Here is a 17,007-nt window from a genome sequence, read left to right as displayed (position 1 = left end):
AGCATCTTGTAATGATCAACTTGGTATGATCCAACAAAAATTTGTTTTATATTTGCCCACTAGTATTGTTTTCTTGTAATATTTCTTTTTCTTTTTTTGTTATGTTTTCCGATTTTATTTCTGGGTTTGTTGTGGATGTGGTTGTATTTTGATATAGTGTAGTTATTGAAAAAAGACGCATATGTATTGGACAAGAAGGCAAAATACACTCATCTGTGTCTGGCTTGTTACTGTGATCTTTATTGCTATTATAATAACTACTGACTCAATTAAATTAATGCATTGCTTAATAATTACACCATTGATTTTGTTTGCTACATTTTTGCTGTCAAGCTTATGTCCTCCCCTTTCACATAACCGTGTTGTTTATTTCACCAGATTGTCCATATCTTGATATTTATTTTTAAAATTATTGATTATTGCAAACACTATTTCATGAATATTATAGTCCCCCACCTAGAGGGCTGGATAGAACAAGGCCATGTGCATGTTCATGGGACTATTCCCTTACCACCAATTATTATTTACTCACATTCAATACTTTTTTATTTTTAAACTGAATTCTCATTTTCTTGGAATTTAATATACTACTCCCTTCGTCCCGACTAAAATGACACATTTCATAGTCGGCACAGGATTTTAGGAGTTGTTGGTAATTTTTTAATTTGAGAGAGAAAAGGTGGATGTAAATATTAAATAGAGAGAAAAGGAGAGTTGAATATTTTAATTGGAGCGAGAAAAAATGGTTATGTGTATTAATTAGAGAAAGAATGTTACTAAATATACAAATGTGTCATCTTATTTAGGATAAATTAAAAAAGAAAGTGTGTCATCTTAATTGGAGCGGAAGATGTGTTATCTTATTTGAGATAAATTAAAAAAGAAAGTGTATCATCTTAGCTGGGACGAAGGAGGAGTACTTATTCATGTAGATGGTAAATGTTAGTCGGCTTGGATGTGATGGAAAAAATTAAGATAGACAGTTGGGACATTTTCTAGATATTAGTAGTAGTATAAGTTTTAATAAGCTTGTATTATCTAAATTATTAATACTATATTAAACTTAGGTAAATGGAATTTGAAGTTCGTATGCAGCCATCTGAGCATGAATATATCTAGTTAATGGATTTAAATTAGTTTTATTCTTTGGTAACTTTGAAGTAATTAATTAACAATTTCTGGTCAATGATACTGCAATACTCATCGTGTAATGCCTGATGGATGTGTTGCAGCCATACCTTCCTTCCAATTGCATCGATAATCGATTACACACCTTACTGTCAACAAATATTACAATAAAAGACAACAATAAAAGTGGATTCAGCCATTGGCAAACTTACGTTGTGGGTTGTGGTCCACTGGAACCTCTAGTATTTGGTCTTAAAAACCTCTTATTCTTATTCTTGGGAGCTAAGTTCAAATCCTGACACTTGCAATACTTGATTTTTAATGTTTTCTCATCCTATTTTTTTTGTATTATGTGGTTTGAACTTTGAAGCTATAATACCAAATTTCTGGGTCCGCCACCTCATTTTAGCAATTATATAAAGAAACGAGGAATTCGATAAGCAAATGCGATGGTATAAATGAAATCTAATCTGCTGCCACGTGTCCGGTAATTATGCCCGTGGGCCATATATTTAGTGATAACGCTATATCGATTAATAATGTTAATATGTACAATAAAATTATTTTAATGGAATTAATTACTCTTTCCTTTTGGTCCATCTTCTAAAAATAGAAACTTTTTGTTTAAGAAAATTTTCTGAGGTGGTACCTATTTTCCAATAACACACTGACCATGTTTGGTTGTCAGGATTCTGTCTGAGAAAGTAATCTGATTCCTTAAATTTTAAATTCCTGTGTTTGTTTTGGTTTTTAATCAAACCCGGAAAGTAATCAGAATCCGAGAACAAGGAAAGTTAGTACAACTTTCCAGGATTCTGAATCCTAACTTTTCTTAGGTATTCTTTTTCCTAGTTTTAGGATTCATACATATTTAATGCAATATAGTATAGTTATTATTATTATTATTAGTATTAGTATTATTGTTATTATTAATTACAATATTTTTAAAATAATTTAAAATTATAAATCATACTCATTTCAGTATAATAAATAATTATAATTAAAATTATCATAATTCTAACTATATTATTATAATATTCATATATAATTGTTATTATTAAACAATTAATATAAGATTATATAATATAAATGATATAATAATAATAATAATAAATAATAATTATTATTTTATAAATTAATAATTCATCAATAAAGTAATAGGGAATTTTGAATTATAAAATTTATTCATTTATAATATTTTTAAATATAATAATAATAATAATATTTATTATGATTATTATATATTATGATGAATAATTCATATTTAAACTATACATCGTAATAATAAATATAATAGTATAATTATTATTATTTGTAATTAATAATTTATTAAAATTTTTATATATTTTTTTTATAATTAAAAGAATAATTAGTAAATTTTTAGTTTGATGTTTAAATTAAATATAAAATTTAAAATCTTGATATTTTCCAAACACAGGAAAATAAAGTTATTAGGAATCATATTCCCGGGATTCATTTTCCTCAGAATCATTTTCCTTGTTAACTTTACTTTCCCGTCAACCAAACATGACCACTTTTCTTTCTATAGCTTTCTTATTTTTCCAATTTTGCATTAAAACTCGTGCCGTTTCAAAAGTACTAGTATTTTAGGGGACGAAGAGAGTATTAATTTATTTTTGTTTGGTGAAAATTTATATTTATTTGGGCTTGGGCCTATAGTTTCTTGTTTAAATGGGCTAGGGATTCGGAAATGTGAAAAGCCCACTAGAAGCCGAAATCAAACAAATCAATGATTTCACTTTGCCTTTCCTTTCTCTTAAGATTTTCTTAGACTTTCTTATACTTTGATAAGATTATGACAAATCCAGAAACTATGGGTTTTTCTAACCAGTAGCTTGTGAACGTATTTTACATAAATATTACGGCGAGAACAAAGCTAATCATCAATTAAATACCAATGCACATTTTTATAAAGTCAATCTTTAATTTTATTATGGAATTTGTTTGAAAATCTTTTCTATTGGTGTATCAATATACGAGTAATTCGAATTCATCATTTTAGGTGAGTGAATTAAAAAAATAGTATTTTATGAAATCTTTAAGCAAACCCAAAACGCGGAATAATCTTTTATTTTAGAGTGTAAATCAATTGAAATCTTTTTATTTTATGCAAATTTTTTATAAAGTCAAACAATGCCATAAATTAAATGACATACTACTATTAATTAAAGTAAGATTTTTTAATCGTAGCTATTATCACATTCCTGATATATATTTGCATCATGTCGCCTATATATATAAAGGAGAGAACCACATCAACACATTCAACGACACTAACTACTACATCTTTTCTTATAACAATATATATAAATTCGAAAAATGTCTAAGGACAGGATGATTTACTTGGTTGCCCTTTTTGCAATTGCTCTTTGGCTGCACTTGTTTGCCCATCAAGACCGGTGTTAAATCAGGTAATTGAATATCTTTATTAACTCATTTATCTTGAGAGTTATCAAACCTAAAAGTGTGATTTTTCCTTATCAAACAACTCCTTATATAGTAGTACTACCAATTAATATATTTTCAGATGATATATTATGTACTAATACGAACAAGGAGTGTCCACCATGCAAAAAGGGTAAGACGATCTGCGATGAAGGGTTATGTGTGTGTCTGCCCATCAAGACCCAAGTGAATTAAGTGGTAGTTGATATGGAATGTGGCAACCTTTGTTATCCAAATTGTCGTTCCTACTATAACCAATGTTTGCTTTTTTTCTGTTCTTTTAAAAAAATACTACTACTATTCTCTCCTTTCTATTCTACATTTGTATATACGAAATGGAGTCAAGGACTATATACACAAATAATGAAATAAACATAACGTGGACGGGGAAGGAACTATTATTAAATATTTTCAATTACCATGTGGTCAACTAGAAGACGCCATTGGAATAATATACATATACTTATAAGATGACAAAGGGAGATCCTATAAGAGTTCTTATGGAACAAGCACTACATTTAAACTAACAATTGGCTCTATCAATTGATATGGATCCAGATAGCCTCACTCGGAATATCTTTGTGAACTACAAACAAAATATAGTACCCGGCCGGTGCAAGATTGCCCGAACATGGTGTCAAGACCCGAATTTTGCACACTGATCTTCCAACTTGGTGTCAAGACCTGAATTTCGCACTAGTAATCTTTGACTCGTCGAGAATGAATGAGTAGCAAATGATGGCGCTATCATTGTCACCATGATCGAGCCTTTGTCTAGCCGACCCGGAGGGATGCTGAATCGGACCGGAACTTGCTGCCCGTATCTGAATCAAGATTCGGATATGGGCGAAAGGATCTTCGGCCGCAAATGCACAAACTGCGGATCCAAATAAGCCGGTGAAAATGCTTCGAGAGTCAAATCCGTTGAGAATATTACATTAGTAAAATTGTAATATGTATGAGGGTTGCTTCCACCAATATGGATTCGACCATCGCGAAGCAATATTGGTGCAGAGTGCTACATTCTAGGGGTCGAAGTCGGGTTCTGAACCTCAAACCTCGACCCAGGTCACCTATTGGGTAGTAGACAATCGGCGACAAAACAAGGGTTCGACCCAGTTCCCACTCGGTTGTGACCCGGGTCGTTTATCCAGATTCTCCCACAATAGTTGAGAGCCTTTTCAAAATGACCCTTGTTGGCTCTTATAAAAGATCTTTTCGGTGCGCCACCACACACCATGACCTCAGCCGTGCTGGGGTAGTTCCTCGGGTCCTCACCCGGGATGGTCGGGTAGGTTTTGGTCACCCTCGAGCTCTTGTCATAGAACATTATCTCTCGATTGTTGGCGAAAATGAACAAATTTCCTTCGACGTTCAAGAACACAAACGGATAGAGATTATTTTCAAGCCGAGCTTCGTTAGTATGGACTAGGAATGGAAGATAGTGGGAGTGTCACGACCGCCCTTTCTAGGGTTAATAAATGCGGGTGGTCGCAATTAATAGGACTTTAAGAAAGGGAAATATTCTAGGGTTTCAATAAAGAGTTTGACCAAAATATTTAATATTCAAATAACGGATGGAAAATCACAGTAATGTCTTAAATCCAACATCAAACAATTACTATTTCATAATTAATAATCCAAGAGTAAAAGGAGTTCAAAATATAATTGCGAAAAATAGTATTATCACAGCAGAAGCGTTCAAGAGAAATAGTGGCATCATGTATGAAGATATGACGACACTCGGAGTTCAAAATAATAACCAACAAGACTTCAAATTAAGCTCAACACCACCCCAAGCTCATCACCGCTCAACCTGCATATAGGAAAAACACATGCAGAGCTAAGTACTATAAAATACGCAGTGGACTTAGGCCATCCACAACGCTGTTCCTATACCGTTCCTATACCGTTCCTTAAACCACTATTTGAGGGCCCCACTGTACTTTTTTACTCCATTCCTTAACTAAGGAACGGAACCTGCAACCCTCCGTTCCTTAACCGTTCCTTAACCGTTCCTTAAATTACTATTCATTCTATTTCAATTTTTATTTTTATTTCCAACTAAATTAAATTAAATAAACACACTTTATTAAAAAACAAACATACTTTATTAAAAAACAAACATACTTTATTAAAAAACACACAATATTAAAAAAAATTACAACTTAAACTTAAAAAAATTAAAAAAAACACACAATTCAAATCCTAAAAAAATAAAAAACACACAATAAAAAACACACAATTAAACGTGGGAAAATAAAAAAACTACTCCGCCGGCGAATCATCCTCCTGCGTGCCACGATCACTGGGCGCATCGGTGTCACCAGACGAGTACTGGCCGCTCGTCGTGTGCTTCGTCCGCTTTGAGGTTGATCCCGAGCTGGAGCGGACACCACCGGCCCACCTTTCCTCGTCCTTGACGAGCTGCCAAATATCAACATATTTGAACTGTACACCGGTGTCCTGGTGGAAGGCGCGCATAGCCGCCCTCAGTATGTCGGCGCCCGAAGCTCCGCTTTGGTAGTGCGCCGCTTCGGTGGAGTAGATCCCGCAGAATTTTTTGACCTGTAAATCGACTCGGCCAAAGTGAGCACGAAGCATTGTATATTTGCGCTTCCGGGCCCCTTTCGGCTTAGTCTCGTGGTAGACATCACGGACCTTTTCCCAGAAGCACTTGGCGGCTTGTTGGTTGCCGACGATGGGATCATATGAGACGGTGAGCCAGGCGGTGTACACCGCCTTTGTTTCTTCGTTGGTGTAGGGATGCCGGCCCAGATCCTCCGGCTCCTCCTCCTCATCCTCCTCGGGTGCCTCAGACGCAGCCCTGTAGCTTCCTCCCTGAGTGGGTTCAACGGGGATATCCTCCCGAATCTGGGACAAACCCTGGGAAAGCCGCGAGCCGGAGCCTCGAGCGTAGGCATCCACATCGAAAGTGGGTGGTTGGTACCCACCCGGCGTCGCCGACCCCTGCGTGCCCGGCGTCGATGACCCAGAACCACCAAGTGTGTTGTACATGGTCTCCCAATCGCCGAACGCGTTGAGATCCCACCCTCCGGCGCCGCCACCACCGTAATTGCCGTCGCCGGACATTTTTTGAAGAGATAGAATATGAAAATTGGAGAGAAATTGATGTTGATGTAGGAAGAATAGATGTGTAGTTGTGTATAAAATGAATGAATTAGGTGTATTTATAGAATAAGAAAATAAAAATAAAAATTAAAAAAATTAAGAAAAAGTTAAAAAAAACGGTAATGTTACCGTTTAAAAAAAATTTTTTTTTTTAAAAAATTCGATTTTTATAAAAAAAAAATAATTATTGCGTCATTGCTGACGTGTCCCACTCGCGGGCCGGCGAGTGGGAAGCACGCACGCACGGGGATCGGCCACGTCGCCCAGGCGCGTGGCGGCTTGTTCCGTGCCGCGTTACGTGCCGTCGGCACCCGGCACGGAATGGGAACGAGACGGGAGCGGAATGCAGCGCCGCAACGCGTTCCGCGGCGAAACCGTTCCGGCGGAACGGCACGCGGAACGGTTTCGGCACGCGTTGCGGGTGCTCTTATGCCGAAAACACAGTTGTCAAAAATATTATATTTATCATGCCATTGTCAAGTAACCATCGGGGTTTTAGCTTTAGAAAGGCTCGAGCCACAAAAAATATTCCATTGTTCAAAATAACGGTTGCGCAACCAATGTTCCATAGACGTCAACCATTTCTGCTCATACGTGACTTGGACTGTGGCCACAATCCAAGTCACTAGACCGGCCAACCCATAAGATGACAGACGGTCTACCATAGGTGTACACTAATCCAAGTAGGGTTTGCGGCCCTACAAGGATCCGAATTCGATTTAAATAATATATGGCAAAGTCATTTCAGATAGGCACGTTAAAACTAAAATATAGCATGATAAACACAATTTCATTTCCATTCCCATAGATAAAATAATTAGGACGTTATCCTTATTTAAAAGAAAGCCCACTTCGTTCGCTTATTTTCCTCAATTTAGATTATTCCACTCCGACCTCAACTAGCTTGCGGAGGAAACCCTTTTGAGAATTAAATAAAATACATTCATGAACACAAAGAGTCAAATAAATAATTAAGATGAATGCATCCTAAGACTTTGATTATTTTTTTATCGATCATAGGATTTTTCTTTCAAAGTAAAAAAAATCAATTAATTCATACTACTAAATTCGGCGAACTTATATAATTGTAAACTTATTTATTTCGATTAATTTGCGTCCGCTACGCCGGTTGGCCGCTCACGTCCCGAAACAATTATTTTAAAACAGCCCAATCAACACTGTAAATTCATATACAAGAAGAAATGAATAAAAAAAAATTGGGGAAGTTCCCCACTCCCAAATACAGATGTATACTCCCTTCTCCCACTTTCACACTTCTTCCTCAAATTGCAATTGCACTTCTCTCTCTCCCCCCTCTTCCCGCATCTCGGTCTCTCTGTCCCACGATTTCTCTCACACTCTCCACAAATTGAAACAAAAATTTTAAAGCTCCCTCCCTCACGCTCTTAGTCGACCTCTCTCTCTCAAACAAGATCCCCAATTCACCGCTGCAGGATCGACGCCCAACCGCCTGCCTGATCAGCGCAGCCCTCCGTCGTCATTCAGATAGAGCAGCCCCGATTTATCCAAAAGTTGAGTTCTTTAACCGATTTCGTTTTCTTAAGTTCAGTTCGGTTCTAACTGAGTTTGGGCTATTGTTTAGTTCAATTGAGAATTAACAGATGATGCAATTCGTATGCTAAAATGGGAAAAGTGAGAACTTGGTGTTGGGGAGGATCAAATACCTTAGTCATTGAAAGAACACTCAGGATCAAATACCTTAGTCATTGGCTGGACTTTTCTTCTTCTCTACTCTCTCTACTTTCTTTGTGATTGTGAACAAGAGTGTGTGTGAGTGAGGACGGCTGGCTGAGAGAGCAGATTAGGGTAGAGAGATTGAAATACCGCGTTTAGTGAGAGGCTTAATTGGGTGATAACTTGCCAATTGATTGAGAAACTTAAAGTTGTTTGACTGTTTTAATTTTGGGATGGATTTGCAGATTGAATGTACGCGAAGAATTGATTCTGGCGCTAATTTCCTTGGAAGAGTCTCTGGGCTCAAGGAAGTTTGGGCTCTCTAGAAAAGATTTTATATTTAATTAATTTTGGCTAACAAACCATTATATTTTATTTAAATTGTGTAGCCCACAATTTATATCACAAGATTAGACTTATTATTTATTAAATTTATCAAACTCAACACGGAATTGAGCCCAATAAATATTCCATAAAGAAAGGAATTATTTAAATTCAAACTGCTATCTAGTGTTATCTAGTGCCTTAGCAATAAGCATCAATTATTCACGCGTCACGTAATTAACAAAGTTGACTCAGTCAACGCACAGTCAAAACTCTAAATACAATTAAGTCACAAGAATAATCAAATGACCATTTCACTCGTCATTTAATCCACGGACTTCACAGTATTAAAAACATTAAATTTAAAAAAATTTAGGGTTCAAAATGTGGGGCGTTACAGGGAGCCATGTGCGGTGGTTTTCTTCGGGTAGAAATCGTAGTTGAACTGCCTCCTACCGCCGACAATGATCTGGCAGCCGTCAGGGAGGATTTGGCTGGTGGCGTACCGCCTTGGTTGGGAGAGTCCGTTTCCAAGTTCCTTCCAGTCGCAGGCGGGGCAGGATTTGTAGATGCGGACGGCGTGATCGCCGTCGTTGTAGTCGCCGGCCTGGACGAGGGATCCGTCGGGGGCGACTGCGCCGGAGGAGCACCAGACGTCGGTGAGGGGTGGATGGAGTTGGTGGCGACGTTGTACTCGACGGAGTGGGCAGTGCAGTCGACGGTAAGGGCCCGGTCGTTGGAGTCGCGACGGCATCGGCCGTTGGGGAGGGAGATATTGGAGCAGCCGAAGTCGGTGCGGTCGGTGTGGAGGAGCTGCATGTGCATGACTGATATGCCCACGTTGGAGAGGAGTAAGCTCCACTTGCCGCTGCCGCCGGAGGCATGAAGCGACAGAAGAACGACGAGGCAGAAGCAAAGAAGGGTTGTTTCAGGCAGCATGTTTGTTTCAGGCGATGAACCGAGAAAGGTTTTTAGAGAGATTTAAATTAGGGTTGGGGAAACGGTTCTCGGTTCTCGGTTAACCGAGAACTAAACCTAATTTTTATAAAAATCATGGATTAAATATGTTCGGTCAATGGATTTTGACCAAATAATAAATGTGACGAGACATTTAATTTTGTGAAATTAAATGATATAGCGTCGATCTACATTTTACGTAGATAAATGTAGTATATTCACTTTCTCAAATCCGATTTCCGGTGAGTGAGAAATAGTAGATTAAAGTTGGGCATAATTAGCTTTTAATTAAAGCTTGGAGTTTGAGCTTAGGGAATAATTAACTAGTGTTAATTATCCCACATTGGAGAAGTAACACATCTTTTAATGTGTTTAAATTAAGTGACTTTATGCTACTTAATAATTATAGTGGACCAAGATGGGTGAAAGAGCCCACACGCGTGCCGCCGCCGCCGCCCGCCCGCCCGAGCCCGAGCCCGAGCCCGTGCCCGTGCCCGTGCTCGCGGGCCCGGGCCCGGTCCCGATCCCGATCTTGGACTTGGACTTGGCAATTGGTCTTTGGGCTCGGTCTGGACCCGTAATAATCTTTTTAGACCACCGCTGAGTCAGCAATCCAAGTGGCTTGACACGTCGTCAAGCGTGGCACAGTCAAAGCTGACACGTGAGAAAAGCACACGCTCCACACGCGAATGGCACACTCCTGCCACACGCTTGTAACCGCCGACGGTTACGAATCTGTCATGATGAGCCTTTATGGCTTGGTTGACCCTGCATGGTGGCTTGGCCTATAAATAGGCTAGTCATTCCACTGCATTAGATAGAATATACCATTCACAAGCATAAGCTATCTCCCTCTCTCTGCATTGTCTTTCTGTCGAAGCTCTGCCCTCTCTTCCATCCAGTTCGCCGGAGCTCTGCTGATAGCGGTGCTGCTTCACCAGAGACGTAGCCGTTTTACCTTTGGGGACGACACGCCAAACCGAGAGCACTATCGGGGCGTATCTCGTCTTGCGGGAAGAGGCCTCCTCGACTCGGCTAAGTTCTTCTTTACAGTTTCGAATTCCCATTGTAATTTTCGTTTCTGTTTTTCTTTTCTTTTCTCTTGGGTTGTATTACGCCCGGTTAGTGTTGCTTTTTGTAGCTATATCTCCAACAATTTTTATGTTCTTGGTTAACCGAGAACCGAAAAAATAAGGTCAAGGTTCGGTTTCGGTTAGTGGGTTTAAGATATAGGCGGTTCTTGGTTGGTTAGAACGAAGAACCGATAGTTTAGGATTTAATTTTAAAACTAAAATTATAGTTGATTTAAATTGCATTATTTTCGTTCATGCAGAGAGAGTAATAGATATACTGTCATAGTTTCTATCACATCTTTTCGATGTTATTTGGATAATTTGTCATAGTTTGGTAAGTGTGCATATATGCATTGTTTTACTCTACGTTTTTCATTTTAATCCATTTTCATTGTAGGATGTTTTTCTTTCTTTCTTTCTTTTCAATTACACAAAAAAATATATATATATTTATTTATTTATTTATATTCTACTTAATTTTTGTCAATATTAGTTTCTAGCGCAATTGGTAATCTATCATTCCTTCTTCTCCTCCATCCTGGATTGAAACCTAGCAAACACAAAATTTCTTTTTTTAATTAAAAATTGCAAACACAAAATTCCTTCGGTGGAACCGAAGAACCTATAGGTTAGAACCGATCGGTTCCTTGAGGAACCGAACCGACTAAGGGTTCGGTTTCGATTCTAGATTTGAGAAAAAATGGGAGTCGGTTAATCGACTAATCAGTTTGATAATGTGTGCACATAAAAAAAACGTTCTATTTGAAGATGGTCAATTAAAAACAACATTGGAGTTTATAGTATTACAATTGCATGTGACCTTTATTAATTACTACAATAATTCCCATTTTGTCCATTCACAGTCCCAAATTTTAGTTGGTACTCTCTTTGTCCCACAAGAATATGCACTCTTTTCTTTTTAGTCCGTCACATAATAATATGCATTTTCTAATTTTAGAAAGTCTTTTCTCTCTAATGAGATGTACCCATTCTCCACTAACAATGCTTTAATTATTGTTTCTCTCTACATATTTCTTACTTTACTAATTTTACATTAAAATCTGTGTCGATCCCAAAGTTCATATTCTTTAGGAACGGAAGAAATAACATTTTTGTGGTTAGGGTTATGATTGGAATTGTAATCCACTGTCACGAGAGACAAGAAATAAATCGGGATAATTCTTTCTTGTAGTCCGACTACATTAGCAATTGGATCCACCGTTCATATATGCTTAGTATGGCATGAAAAAGGTTTTACAAAAAAAAATGTAATTAACATAAAGTAGTTTTGCACTAAACTAATAATCTTATTAGTTCTAGGTTCCTTGTCATCTTTTTTTTATTTCGTAAATGAATTAAAATTTAAAGGTCACGCCAACTCATACCTCCTTGTCACACTCACCCGGTAAGTATGCATATTTCATATCTTACATGAATCATTATGAAAATAAAAAATATATTGAGATTTTGATGGGTTGGTTCTTAATTTTTCCTTGATTGGCTTTGGTGGTGGTAAGACAGTAGTGTAGATGATGGGACGATGGAACAATGAGTCGAGGTGGAACTTAAAAGGCAAGCTGATATTGTGGGATCGAGTGGAAAAGTGTTGAATGAAGATTGAATAAGACTAATGATTTTGTCACATGAAATTCAAAAATACAAAAAATCCCTAAAACTTACTCCCTCTATTCCTTGTTAATAGAGACATTTCCTTTCGGCACGGAGTTTAAGAATAATGTGTTAAATAGATGATGAAAAAGTAAGAAAAAATAAAGTAAGAGAGAATAAAGTAAAAGAGGAAAGTACTTTTTTGCTAAAAATAGCAGTGACTCAATTAACTTGGAACTTTCCAAAATAAAAAAATGACTCTATTAACATGGAACGGAGGGAGTAATATTTTTAATTAAAAGTTGCAACACATCGGGTTGACCCGCAACCCGTTCGGGCCAACCCGTTTAACCCGCCAGCCCATTCAGACTAACTCGTTTAGCCCGTTTTGTATTCGGGTTACAAAATTAAAGCCTTAATCCACTAATTTTAGCGGGCTATTCGGTATGTATGTTGTCTCATCCTTCATTATGGAGTATATATCTGTAAATGTCAATCACCCCAACTTTAAACCGGATACTAGTAGGAGTATTTTTCTTCTTCTACCATGTCAGAAATCATAAAAATAGGATTTTTAAATTTGTGCAGAATATTTGGGGGATACATTGTTACAATATACGGAGCCCCTGTTCGGTTGCAACATGGAGAAGAATAGATATAATTTACTTTCCTTTTAGTAAGAGGCCCTCACATAAGCCCACATAACTAATGCAACTTAACTATTTTAATTAGACTATTCATCTAGCCTTACCCCCTCCAACTAAATCAATCCTAGATAAAACCCATTTTAGCCTAACTCCCTCCTACTAAATCAATCCTAGATAAAGCTCATCCTATAAAAAAAGCTCATCTCTATTGTATCCTATATTGTTATCCACCATTATTTTATATGGTTAACCGAACGGGCACGGAGTATATAAAAATTTGATTCAAAAGTGAGAAACTTGATTTGATTTTCAATTAGTCTATGATTAGAATTACTTTAATAAGTCCAAAAAAAGGAGGTTGATATTATGTAGGCTTGCTTTCGTCTTTGCGATTATCGGCCAACTAAGATTTGGCTTTAAAATGTGGCATCGGTAACCACAACATGAAGCTGTGGACAAGAAGAAAATAGGTTTAAATTTGGTTGTTATGCCTCACTATCTTCATCTAATACATCTCACACTCGCAATAATTATGTGTGTAAAATTGATAAATTTTATCATTATTCTTTAAAAAGAATTATGCAAAACGAATTAAGGATTAGTATAGCATCAAACCATCTATAATAGTTGTAAAAATAGAAACTTTTATAATGATAATAGCAGTAAGTATATACAATAAATAACATGAAAACTCACGAATTCGCGAAAAAAGCTTGACTCATATGTAATTAATCTGTATTTTTGAATTAGTTTGATTGTTGACATGAAGCTTCTATGACAACTAATGATTAGACATATATAGATAACTCATAATTATTTAATCTATGTCTAAGTCTAGAAATTAAATACAAATATCAAATATGAAATGCCCTGCTCATAGCATTAACTATGCCCTGTCTCTCATGCCCTTAATTAATTAGAAAGTTGTAAAATTAGTATGTGTTAATGGGGAAAGACACTTCTCCTTCATTCATTATTATTTCATTAAGTTGGGTCATATAATCTCAAAATAAAGGAATTATTTATTTTACCAAACTGCCTCTTATATTATACAGTAATTATTAATAATAGGAGTATAATAAGTTTCAAATTAACTTTATTTGCTATTAAAAATACCTAAAATCAATTGATAATCACAAAAATAGGTAGTATTTTATAAATAAACCCATAAATCTTGAAATATTCTGTAAAGAAAGCTGCCCGGAGTCGATAATACACAAGAATCATATATTACGAAATGCATAATTTAAGCAACTCACCTAATAACAATTTTTATTAGGAAAATGATGAGAATAATATTGATTTAATATTATGTATCTAATTATATTCCATGTTTATCATAAAAAATTATTAACTAAATCTAATCTGATGCCTAACAATGCGACAGTAAAAAAAGGTTCCGCCCCTGTTATAGACTTTTAGTGGTAGCATTGTGATTTGTAAGCCATGACTATATTATTTTACAAAAAAATGGAAAGTGGTCATAGATACTTTAAATAAAGTAATAATAATAAGACCATCATTGTTTAAAATTTTCAAGTGTAATTTTTGGAATATATAAATAAAAAGAATAGATCGATTCTCCGCGCTCTTGTAATTGTAATCATTTCGAACCTGACAAGGAGGGAGAATAAACAAAATAAAAGAGTATACTGTAATATTGTTCCTCAAAGATTAGACACAAAATAGTATCTTCATAATTAATCATCTTTATTTTTCTAAATTGTCGAATAAAAGGACTTTTATAATTAGTCAAAGTTATTCCGTGCCACTAAAGTAATTTCTTGATTAAATTAATCTAATTCACGATTAAAGAAATGTTTGCGAAATAATTATGTTGGGGAATAAAATTTGCTTGTTGCTGGCTTATTATTATTCTATTCACGTTGAACAACATTATGGAGATTCCTGTATTAATTGCACCACTATAAAATTAATCACCGATATGGCGATATATATATATGAGAAAGAAAACATTTAAATAAAATATAAATACTTAAAGTTAGCCAAATAGTCAGAATAAGTGAAAATTTTATATATTTAGATACTACCAGATCATCATGGTACGCATATATTAGAAATTCTAGATAGATGATAAGTGTTAATCATAACATTGAGTAGTTTTGTTATACTATATTTGTTTTCCGATCTTTACACTTTCTTAGCACATTAATGTTAATATCAACGGTCATATGCATATTGTGATCATATAAGATGAACTAGCGTTATAACTCATCTCATTTTCATATTATTCTCAATCGATTTGTTTTGTATAATAATGTTTTACTACATATTTTATATAAGCATCGTCTACGAATACTATTTTCGTTTAGTTTTATTCTAATATCTGAAAATTACATATTGAACCATCAGCCTATATATAGAGATTGAAGGGAAAACAAAATGTGATATTATCAACTTAATAATTTTTAAGTTGTCAAAAGACGCAAACTAAATTTAGCCCGATATAATTAATTTACTAAACAACTTTCACCAATTACACAATTTGTTTCAATTCTAACTTGAAATTGATTTCCAATGTCAGAAAGTACAATTTTTTTTACATAATATTAGAGTTGAACACATATAAGTGCACCTAATAATATGACTTTCCGATAATTTCAACCCAATAAATCAATAATCTACTATTCTACTGTATATTAAAAAATCCTTTAGTTAATTGTTGCATATATTCAAAATCACCCACAACATGAATTAATTACATAATTAGCATTTGGTTATAATAATAAAAACTTATTCAGTCGTTGAATTATGAATCATTGCGAACCATCAAGGGAATTACCCAACTACCAATCTCTACTAGCTACCTAGGGTTTGGTTGTAAGATAATTTTTTTTATTATGTAGGCTGAAGGATTTTTTTGTCATAAATCTATACTACCTTAAAATCAAGGTTTTTTAGGGGGGAAATTTCAAGGAATGGAGCTAATTTTCAAATTAAAGATTGGGAGGGAATTTGTGAGCAAACATGACATGGTTGATTGGTTAGGTAATATTTTACGCCATCTTGCAATTCTTCACTCCATTGTCATTTAATTTTTTATTTAAAGAATTCAGCAAGCAACAAAAATGTTTTAAAATTATAAGAAATAGAAAAACTTATGCAATATTTTTACATAAACTATTGTGCTGATATGTAAATGTAATGTAGATTTTGCTTAATTTTTTAAAATTTGAACGAATATAAAAATAAATTAATGATCCGTTCATAAGCACGAGTGTTAAGGGTTATTATTCCCCTATGATAATTAAACTTAAAAAAATGCTTTACATGTTTTATTAGAAAATTTTTAAGGGAGAATATTCCCCCTTAAAAACTTTGAGTCATGTGCTGATATTGGGGCATGTATTGTTCAAGTATAAATGACATCAATTTTAATTGACGTTCATGCTTTAACAAAGTTAAGGTCAATCTCTATCGCATGTACCAAATTTATATATAAGAATATGAAAAGAATGTGATTTGTTTGGAATAATATAAATTTTATTAACATTACTAAACTTCATCTTACTAATAATATCACAATTCTGGTAATTAGCTATATATACGAAGTGATGTCAATTTGTTTTCACGAAATAAAAATCAATTTTAATGCTATAGCATTATTAATAATATTTAATAACATATATACTCATTCAATTATTATAAATGTCGTCAGGTAGAACGATTTGTGTGTGTGTGTGTGTTGGACTTGGAATTGAGTGGGGCATCACAATTCACACATAGTTCTGGTTTTTGGAATAGTTGAAGCGGGTAATAGAATTCACCTGCTTGAATTGGAGATATCGAGGAATCTTGTTACGAGTGTATTCTATTCCAAATAAAGACGACAAAATTAAATAAAAAAGTGAAAAAGGGAATGTTCACAATTTCACATGGGGTGAGTTCTCAAAAAAGTCTTCCATCTAGGTGGCTTGGCTGGGCTGGGCTGGGCTTGTCCCATTCACACTCGACAT

The 17,007-nt window shown here is 35.2% G+C and overlaps 2 pseudogenes; both read right to left on the bottom strand.

The window, feature by feature from the left end:
* Positions 1–4,133: 4,133 nt before the first annotated feature.
* Positions 4,134–4,924, bottom strand: LOC121803695 (annotated as a pseudogene).
* A 3,017-nt stretch (positions 4,925–7,941) lies between these two features.
* On the bottom strand, positions 7,942–9,755 carry LOC121802656 (annotated as a pseudogene).
* Positions 9,756–17,007: the final 7,252 nt, after the last annotated feature.

This window comes from Salvia splendens, chromosome 5, assembly GCF_004379255.2.
Source record: "Salvia splendens isolate huo1 chromosome 5, SspV2, whole genome shotgun sequence".
Lineage (NCBI taxonomy): Eukaryota > Viridiplantae > Streptophyta > Magnoliopsida > Lamiales > Lamiaceae > Salvia > Salvia splendens.
This window is presented reverse-complemented; position numbering and strand designations above follow the sequence as displayed.